Source organism: Grammomys surdaster, unplaced genomic scaffold, assembly GCF_004785775.1.
Source record: "Grammomys surdaster isolate TR1022 unplaced genomic scaffold, NIH_TR_1.0 125818, whole genome shotgun sequence".
In the NCBI taxonomy this organism is placed as follows: Eukaryota; Metazoa; Chordata; class Mammalia; order Rodentia; family Muridae; genus Grammomys; species Grammomys surdaster.
This window is the reverse complement of record NW_021620648.1, coordinates 577,837-587,702: the sequence shown is the minus strand read 5'-3', so window position 1 is coordinate 587,702 and position 9,866 is coordinate 577,837. Positions and strand designations below refer to the sequence as shown.

General features: G+C 44.8%; 1 pseudogene; it reads right to left on the bottom strand.

Annotated features, from left to right (window-relative positions):
- The window catches only part of LOC114640452, a 45,355-nt pseudogene extending 37,901 nt beyond the window's left edge, over window positions 1-7,454 (bottom strand).
- Between the last annotated feature and the right edge of the window lie 2,412 nt (window positions 7,455-9,866).

The window sequence follows — 9,866 nt, the reverse complement described above, 5'->3', positions numbered from 1 at the left end:
GAGGAAGGGGGAAGAGGGAGGGAGAGGGGGAAGAGGGAGAGGGAAGAGGGAGGGAGAAGAGGGAGGGGGAAGAGGGAGAGGGAGGGGGAGAGAGAGAGGGAGGAGAGGGAGATAGAAGAGTAGAGGCCAGCATGTGGAGAGAGGGGGAGAGGAATGGGGAGAGAGAGGTTAAGGAGCAGGGGCAAGAAGGAGCAGGAACAAGAGCAAGAGCGCAAGTGGGGGGGGGGGCAAGCAGCCCCTTTTATAGTGAATCAGGCACACCTGGCTGTTGCCAGGTAACTGTGGGGCGGAGCCTAGACTAAATGCCAACAGCTGGGAAGACAGCAAAAATAGAAGCATGCAGATCAGTAATCGGTGTGAGAGGAACCAACCTTTCATTGATTGAAATCAGACCTTCTTACAGAGTCTGTGAGAACAGAGCTGAGCATTTCTGACCGAACCCCCCCCCCCATTGTGTCTCATGAAGCTCACAGGGCCTCAGCAAGTCCCCTCTCCACACGTGCCCACCCGGCTCACTGCTTTCCATGACTGCGCTTGACCCGACTTCTCCGAATTGGACTCTACTCCCCCACCACTCTGACTTCTCGAATTCACCTCACAGAGAGCAAGAACCATCCCTCCATGAGAAGGCATCCGAATTTGAGGTGATCCCCAAATGACTCCTGTTTAGGCTCCCGGTACCCAAAGCAGTCAGTGTCTCTAGCATGTGATGAGGCTGTCGATGGTTAGCAGTTATCTTCCCCAGGGAAGGTCAAAGCCATTAGGATCCGTGATTAGTATCACCATGTGAAAGCCACTGTGAACATCAAAAGTTGAGACAAAGTAGCCTGTGCTTAGTAATCAACCATTGTTACATCCAAACTCATCGAGGAAGAGCAATTGTATTTAGCAATGTGCAAAGTACCTTTTAGTGCCTCATCTTGAACACCCAGGCTGTCACGGCAACCGCTAATTTGCCCCACCGCCCCCACGGCCCCCTGGCACTGCTTCAAGTGGACTCTGTACAGATGTTTCAGGAAAATGTTTTCCCCGCTCCTCTTGCTGTCAGAGGTTTACATCACTCAGGCAGCAGCTTCCAGTAGAGAACTGAGCTGGGAATGGCTCAGAGCTGATGGGAAGAGGTTCCTGAGCCCTGTGGGTTCTACCTTTGAGCCCTGGTTCCCGTACTATACAGCAGAGCTGTGGACAGCCCAGCCCACCCAAGTCTCTCTACAGTCTCCACAACTTGAAACTACATTTATGTATCTACTTACTTAAAGACAGCCTCTTATAACCAAGGCTAGAAACAGCACATCCTGATGAAGAAGGAAGGAGAAGAGGAAGAGAGAAAGGTACTTACTGTTTGTTACTGAATGAAAAAAAAAAGAAATAAGAAGAAAGAAAATGACAAGTCCTGGGTTTCGGCACCAGCTGAATAACAAATAAATAAATAAATAAATAAATAAATAAATAAATAAATAAATAAAGCAAGCCATGACTGCTCCTAAGTAGTGAAGGAGAAAGCTTATTGTAGATACAAGGAAGAACATAGCCAGAGGCAGGGACCTCCCGGGGAGTCTAGAGTAGACAAAACCCTGAGCCAAGTGAGGAGAGAGGGCAACCAGCTTCAGCAGCCAAAAGGGCAAAAGGTTAAAAAAAAATTTTAAAAAGAAGTGTGTAACCAAAATGGCTGGATTAAATAGAGAAGAGCCTCTGGGGGAAAGGGCAGCCCAGCGCCTGGGCTGGAAAACTAGGGATACAGGGTGAGGGGAACCAAGTATGCCAGCCGTACCCTGTATCAAGTAGGAACTGAGGGATGCTTAGACAACCTGGTGACCAGGTCCTCTTCGATCTGTTAAATAGGCACCTCAGCCATTTTCTCCATGTTTTGAAACTTAGCGGGTACTTACTTATTGACTTATTTACATGTGCCAATTGACAGAGCAAATATGTGTCAGGGTTTTTTTTTTTTAACCACAGAAAAATCGATTATCATGGTTTAAATTAAGTCATTAAGATTTCATTTGCTTTCTTGACCTGCATGTCAATATACAGCCCCGGTTGAACTCTGGACACTCATGTCTCTGCTATGCACTACCACACCCAACTAAATAAGGTTTCAATTTCCTTAGTAAGTTAATATTCACTCTCCCTCAGCTGAATAGTGTTGCGTACAATAGGAAGCATAAGTCCTCACAGCAAATATTATTGCATCTTACAAACCACTACTAACCCAGGCCAAGGTGGTACCTATGGAGTGGACATTTATAATTATTGGGGGGCAGGCTTGCTTTTTTTTTTTAAAAAAAAAAAAAGGTCATTTATTAAAAAAAAAAAGCCAGCCATGATTAATCATACCTATAACCCCAGCAGTTGAAGGGGCAATGGAGGCAGGAGAATCTGGAGTTAAAGGCTATCCTCCACTACGAGAGTGGACAGCCTACGCTACATGAATACCTGTTTCAGGAAACAACATCTATTTGCTATGCAGAAATATGGAGATGTATACAATAGATATAAAAATAGAAAATAAGTTTTTTATGTGTAAGTCTTATATCCAGTCACCTTCTTATAATTATATTTATTTCTGTATTAAAAATCTACATTTAAATGTTGAGAGTAAAAGATAAAAAATGTAAAAATAAAAATGACACTCAATAAATAGGTAAATGTGCAGAGGCATGCAAAAACAAAATACCACGGCATCTTTAATAGCATTACTGATTAGAAGGACATAGTCAGGGAGTAAATTAAAGAAGAAAGTGGGGTTTGGGCTTATGTGTCCTGAACAGTGTCCGTCATTGAGGGAAGTCAGGTCAGGAACTCCAGCAGGACAGGAACCTGAAGAAACTATGAAGAATGCTAATTACTGGCTTGCTTCCAGGCTCATGCTCGGCCATTTTTCTTATTGTAGCCCAGACTCACCTGCCTAAGGATGATACTGCCCACAGTGGGCTGTACAGTCCTAGTCAGTTAGTGATCATGAAAATCCCCCCAAAGACATGCCCACAGGCCAATCCGATGAAGTCAGTTCTTCAGTTGAGATTTTTCTCTTCCCAGATGTTGTAAGCTAACTGGTACACTGCTCCTGGTTTATGTGCCTGCTTCTCTCCTTCCTCCCCAATGATCTATATACTGAGTGGAGGAGAGATATGAGCTGACACATTTTGACAGAAATATATATTTAAGCAGCTGACAGATGGCTCTGATTGAAACTTTCAGTGGCAAGCTCATCTACTCTGTTGCAAGGCATTCTTTCACTAGTATTGGAACTTTGGGATTCTAACATGGACTGAAGGCCAGCAGCTTCCTAGGATTCTTACAGGCCTCCAGCACCAGATTAGGATGGTTAATATATCCAGTTTCATAGAATTAGTGATTATCAGTTTCTTGGCCTTTTATATCAGTAGACAGTCATTATTGGACTACAGCCTGTAAGCCACTCTAAAATTCCTCTTTTAATATACATATGTTCAGTCTACTCAACCTATTGGTTCTGTTCCTTTTGAGAACCCCGACTGATACAGACTGTGGTACCAGAAGTGGGGTATTGCTGTGACAGATCTGACCATGTGGTCTTGGGGGACTATGGAAAATAATCTTTGGGTTGGAAACACCACTGAGTACTCAGAGCTCAGTGGGCTGCTTTGTGAGCATAAAAGATCAGAATGTTGAGCCGGGCAGTGGTGGCGCACGCCTTTAATCCCAGCACTTGGGAGGCAGAGGCAGGCAGATTTCTGAGTTCGAGAGTTCGAGGCTAATCTGGTCTACAGAGTAAGTTCCAGGACAGCCAGGGCTACATAGAGAAACCCTGTCTCAAAAAACCAAAAAAAAAAAAAAAAAAAAGATCAGAATGTTGAGCCAATGCAGCAATGCAGACAATGAAGGCCCAGCTAGTAAACTTTCAGAGGGATATTTGAGACTTCCTTAGAGACTCTATCAAGGCCATTAGATGTTTTGAATTAAGAATATGTAGTTCTGACCAGCTGGGACTGAAGAATCAGCTGTGATTAACAAGAGACCAAATTCACTAAGTGAAATCTTCGCTTTGCTGGGACAATTGATACTGGTCAGCTGGGGCTGATGAATCGGCTATGATTTAAAAGAAACTGACATTATTGAGACAAAATCTTCGGGGAAGTGCTTCCCGAGTGCCAGCACCCACAGCTGTATTACAGGGCCACCCAAGGTTATGCCTCGTGCTGGCACCAAACTCAGTAATGTTTAAGAATCTCCCAGGTGGTGCTGGTTTTGAAGGTATGAAAGGCTCATGAAGTGCAGCTGAGGTTTGATACAGCTTGACACTCCTCTAATTATCTTGGTTAGAGTCTTCAAGATAAATTCTGTCTTGTTCATGACATCCCAGAAAGAGCTCTTGGTCAATTACCATACAATGTGCTAGTCACTGTGGGTTTTTTGTAGATGTTGTCTTAGTTAGGGTTTTACTTCTGTGAACAGACACCATGACCAAGGCAATTCTTATAAAGGACAACATTTAATTGGGGCTTACAGGTTCAGAGGTTCAGTCCAGTATCATCAAGGTGGGAACATGGTAGCATCCAGGCAGGCATGGTGCAGGCTGAGAGTTCTACATCTTCATCTGAAGGCTGCTAGCAGAATACTGGCTTCCAGGCAGGTAGGATGAGGGTCTTAAAGCCCACACCCACAGTGACACACCTACTCCAACAAGACCACACCCACTCCAACAGGGTCACACTTTCTTTTTTTTTTTTAAAGATTTATTTATTTATTATTACATAGCTGTTTTCAAACACGCCAGAAGAGGGCATCAGATATCATTACAGATGGTTGTGAGCCACCATGTGGTTGCTGGGATTTGAACTCAGGACCTCTGGAAGTACAATCAATGCTCTTAACCACTGAGCCATCTCTCCAGCCCCCAGGGTCACACTTTCTAATAGTGCCACTCCTGGGCCAAGCATATACAAACCACCACAGATGTCCCCTATCGGAAGAGAGATTTCCTTCCTTTCTTGGTTTGTTTGTTTTTATTACGACAGAATGTTGAAAGACCTATTTACCCTGCTATAAATAATAGAACTTAGAACCTGAGGGTAGGGATATAACTAGGTCAGTAAAGTGTTTGCCATTCAAGTGAGAGGATAGGAGTTCAATCCCTGGCATGCTCACTAAAGCCGGACACAGCAGCGTGTGCATTTATGATCCCAGAGCAGGGAAGGAGGGGACAGAAACATTCCCCGTGGCCTGTTGGCCAGTTACTTTAGCTGAATCAGTGAGATTCTGGTTCAGGGAGAGACTCTACCTCAAGAATAAGGTGGAGAGTTACTGAGGAAGACATCCAACGTCGACCTCAGGCTCTTGAGTACTAATTTCTGATTCTGTAGATGAACAGCTTGGGCTGTATTTAGCTGACTTGTTCTGCTGCTAGTCTTTCCGGAGCTGAGCAGTAGGTGACAGCCTCACTCACATGTCTGACGGTTGGTGTCCTCCCCTGAGTCCCATTCTTCTCACATGGTCTGTTGTCCGCAAGGTTTCTAGACCTCACATCTTTACCGGAAGTCTTGAGGAAGTGATGCAAGAAAGCGAAAACAGAAGACAGCACCCTCTTCAGGTGTGCTTAGAAATCACTCTTGGTTCTTCCACATCCTATTGGCCAAAGTCAATTGTTCTATTCACCCCAGATGCACAGATGAGGTAATAGATTCCTTATGGGTGGAGTCCCATCAAAGGTGGGGCTGACGGATGATCCATTATTTTTCTTTCATTTTTTTTAAGATTTATTTATTTAGTATATATGGGTGCTTTGACTGGATGTTCATCTGCACACCAGAAGAGGGCATTGGATCCCATTACACTGTGAGCTGCCATGTGGGTGCTCAAAATTGAACTCAGGACCCCTGGAAGAATATCCAGTGCTCTTAACCACTGAGCCATCTCTCCAGCCCTGATCCATTATTTCTTCCATCTTCCTCTCTGCTCTACTTGCATTTCCAACAGTGATGTCTTCTTAGACGGGAAGACATAAAGATCATTTTTCTCTGCGGTTTATGTCTTTTTCCTCAAGGGGGGAAACATTAAATAAGTTTTGCTCTTAGGAAAGTAAGTACAGAGATATCAGAATAGGGTAACAATAAAGGATAATTTACTACTTGGAACCAGCTCCCATAAACTCGATACACAAACAAAATCTGGAAAACTGTAAATAGAATTCTGTCCCTTCTGTTTTCTGTTTGGAGAATGGTATTTCTCCTAACTAATTGCATTTACATGATTCGTTCATTAATTGTTTTGAAGCAGCTGTCCCATAACTAAAGGGAAACAATGATAGTAATTTGCATATTCTTAAATTATAATTAAAGTTCCAGAAACAAATTTGAGTCCTCACAGCATGGAGCAGTTATGTAAGACTCTGTATTCAGGAACATGCTCATGGGAGTGAAGGACGATAATGCTCGCTAGGCTTTTCCAGTTGTGGTGAATTCGAACGTGAACAGGGAAGTCCTTAGAAAGCCCTGACGTTAGAACAACAAGATGAAACATTACTAATAGTGCTGCATGTTCGGCTTCCAATGGCCGGTTAAAGAGAAACTCTTGGGCCTGTTAAATTCTCTGGAAGAAATTTAGATGCTCAATCTTCAACAATGTCAGGATCAATGAAGAATGTCTGAAAGATTTCAGCATCTGAGTAGAAGGGATAAGGGCTCCCACACTCCAGGAAGCAGAGGAATCTGTTGATTGTCATGACCTTAAAAATCTAACAATGCTCTGGATTTTTAATACCTGTGCTGGGAAGGCAAAGAGGCAGAGAGGCAGAGAGGCAGAGGAGAGGCAGAGGAGAGGCAGAGGAGAGGCAGAAGAGAGGCAGAGGAGAGGCAGAGGAGAGGCAGAGAGGCAGAGGAGAGGCAGAAGAGAGGTGCAGAGGCAGGTAGATCTCTGTGAGGTCGAGGGCAGCATGGTCTACAGATCAGGTTCCAGGACAGCCAGGGCTGTTACACAGAAAAACCCTGTCTTGAAAAATAAATAAACAGGTAAATAATAAATAAATAAATAATAAATAAAGGAAGGAAAGAAGGAAGGAAGGAAGGAAGGAAGGAAGGAAGGAAGGAAGGAAGAAGAGGAAGCAGAGGAGAAAGAAGAGGATCAGAATCTAATAACACAAGTGAGTTTGGAGTGTACGCTCATTTAAGACAGAGCCTACTTGATTTCTATAACTAGTAAGGGCTGCCACCGTAACAAGCTTACGTCTAGCCCGTATTGTGTACTACATCACTCGATCCCCCCGATGCTTCTTTCTGTGTTAAGTAAACGCACTGGATGGCTTAAACGGCTTGTTTCCTCCTAGCCCTGGAGACTGCAGCATCCACGGCGGTGAGGGCTGTGAGGAAAGCTGTCCGGACATCTCTCCCCAGCTCGTAGATGGCTGTCTTACCTGCAGCTTCACGCTCTCGTCCCACCGTAGGTGTCTGTGTCCGGATTCTTCTCATACCAGTCATATTGGCACACCTTCACGGCTTCATTCAACTCAATCTCCCCTTTAGAAGAGCCCACCTCCAGGTGTCTGCAGAGACGGCTCGGAAGGTAAGGGGATTTCCAGCTCTTTCAGAGGACTAGGGCTGCCAGGCAGTGGTGGCGCACGCCTTTAATCCCAGCACTCGGGAGGCAGAGGCAGGCAGATTTCTGAGTTTGAGGCCAGCCTGGTCTACGGAGTGAGTTCCAGGACAGCACGGGCTATACAAAAACAAAACAAAACAAACAAACAAACAAAAAAACCCAAAAACAGAGGACTAGGGTTCGGTTCTCAGCACCCACCGGGTAGCTCAGCACAGTCTGTAACTCTGGTTCCGAGAGATCAATGCCCTTGTCTGACTTCTGAGAGTGCCAGATAGTACATATGCATGCATGCATGCAACCAAATACTCATGCACATGTCTAAAGTCCTGTCTCTGAATGCTCTTACGTTCTAGCGCACCACCGGGCCTGAGGTGTTGTGATTTAGGCTTCAACGTATGAACTTGAATGGGGTACACACCATTCAGTCTATATACCATTATAAACAACTGAGGAACTAGGCCTAGAGGAACTGTTGGAGAGCTCTTTAGGACTACCAGGAGAGGGGGGATAAGGGAGGGCAATGTAGGAGTCAAATATGAGCAAAATATAATGAAACCCATTATCTTGAATATTGACTATAAAAATATTAAGACATACTTTTAGGTCAGGTGGGCTCAGGAGTCCTTCACAGCACTGTGTGTTCACATAAGACCTTTTTCCTAACCCCATGCCCCACCCCCAGACTCCTGCATCCAGAAGCACCACTTGACCTTTTATGAAGTCTCAACTCCCCAGCTGTGGGTATTTGCCTGCATCTCTAGTGTACCACCAGACTGTGGCCTTCAACCCAGGGCTCAGCACTCTGGTAAGTACTCAGTGAGCACTTGATGAACAAATAAATATTGTACCTCAAAAAAACCCATGACATCATCCAGCCAAATGGTATACAAAATTGTAATATTGACTATCATAGTACAGCATTTTCTTATTTAAGAATCCATACCTGCTTATGGGGAGATGGCTCAAAAGTATCTACTATGTAAACACTAGGGCCTAAATTCATATCCCCACCACATGTGGTGTCTTGACCTTGTAATCTCAGTACTGGGAGTGGGGATGGAACAGAGACAGAATAATGCTTGGAGCTCGTTGGGTAGCCAACCTAGCCAATTAGTTAACTCTGGTTCAGTGAGAGAGACTGTCTCAAACACTAAGGTGAAGAGAAATTGAGGAAGACATCCTGATTAGACCTCTAGCCATGTGTATACACATGCAGACGCAGCAGCATGCACACATTTAAACTCCCACGGGAACACAAACACGCTTACATCTCACACATATGTATACGCATATATAAGAAAAAATATCGTTTAAGATGCATGTCTTATTAATGGATGCTTTGTCTGGGGAAGGGAGGTATTTCTGTTGTTCAGACCTCAGTGTAAGCCACTTCCTTAGGGTTGGGCGGATGATTAGGCGTGATGATCGTCTAACAAGAGCTGAGGACTGGGAGGATTGGGACGGATACATCAAAAGGCCAGAGGATCCTTTCCTCTTCAACAGATTTTCTTCTGAAGAGCAGAGTGGGTTGCCATAGCAACAGTAGCACTTTGTAGTCCCGCCCCTTCTCGGCTTCCTACCTGCTGGTGAGGAAGGGCTGGAAGCACCAGCCTCCTGCCTCAGTAGGGTGTCCTCCTCCAGGCTCTTGAGAGCCAGAGCTAGGGGAAGACTCAAGAGAGACAACAGGGGTTGAACCAGCCAGGGGGTGAGGGAAAGAAGCTGAGGAGATGGGGAGGGACGTACCCTGCCAGGAAGTGAAGGCTAACGCGTGGGCAGGAGTGACAGAGGAATAAAAGAGGAAGCTGCCACCGTTGGCAAATAATCACAGCTGGGCCAGCAGTTCTCAGAGCTGATTATCCTGTGATCCCCTGCTTAATTGATTTTACACAACCTCCTGACTGCGCAATTGGGAGCCTCCAACAAGAAAGGCAGCTTTCAAAGGACAGCTGCTTGCTCGAGTGGACACCCCACACAGAATTGTTTACTGGAGCTTCTAATGACTTATTCTTCTCAACAGAGCCAGAAAATATCTTCCTAAAGACGAAATGGGAAGGGTGCCAGGGCTGTGGGTATTGCTACAGAGCGTAATGATCAGTCTTCCTAATCAAATCAGTGACTTTACTGCGAAAGTCTCCTTTTCTGCCCTAACAGTATGACACGGAATTGCTAAATTAACAGCCATTACCGTTTTCTGGGATCTTCTTTCTGTTTACTCTAAGTCGAGCATAATTCTACTTGGTTGTAATCTTCTACAAGATTTAAAGAGAGTAGAGGATTAGGGGCAATCCTAAATT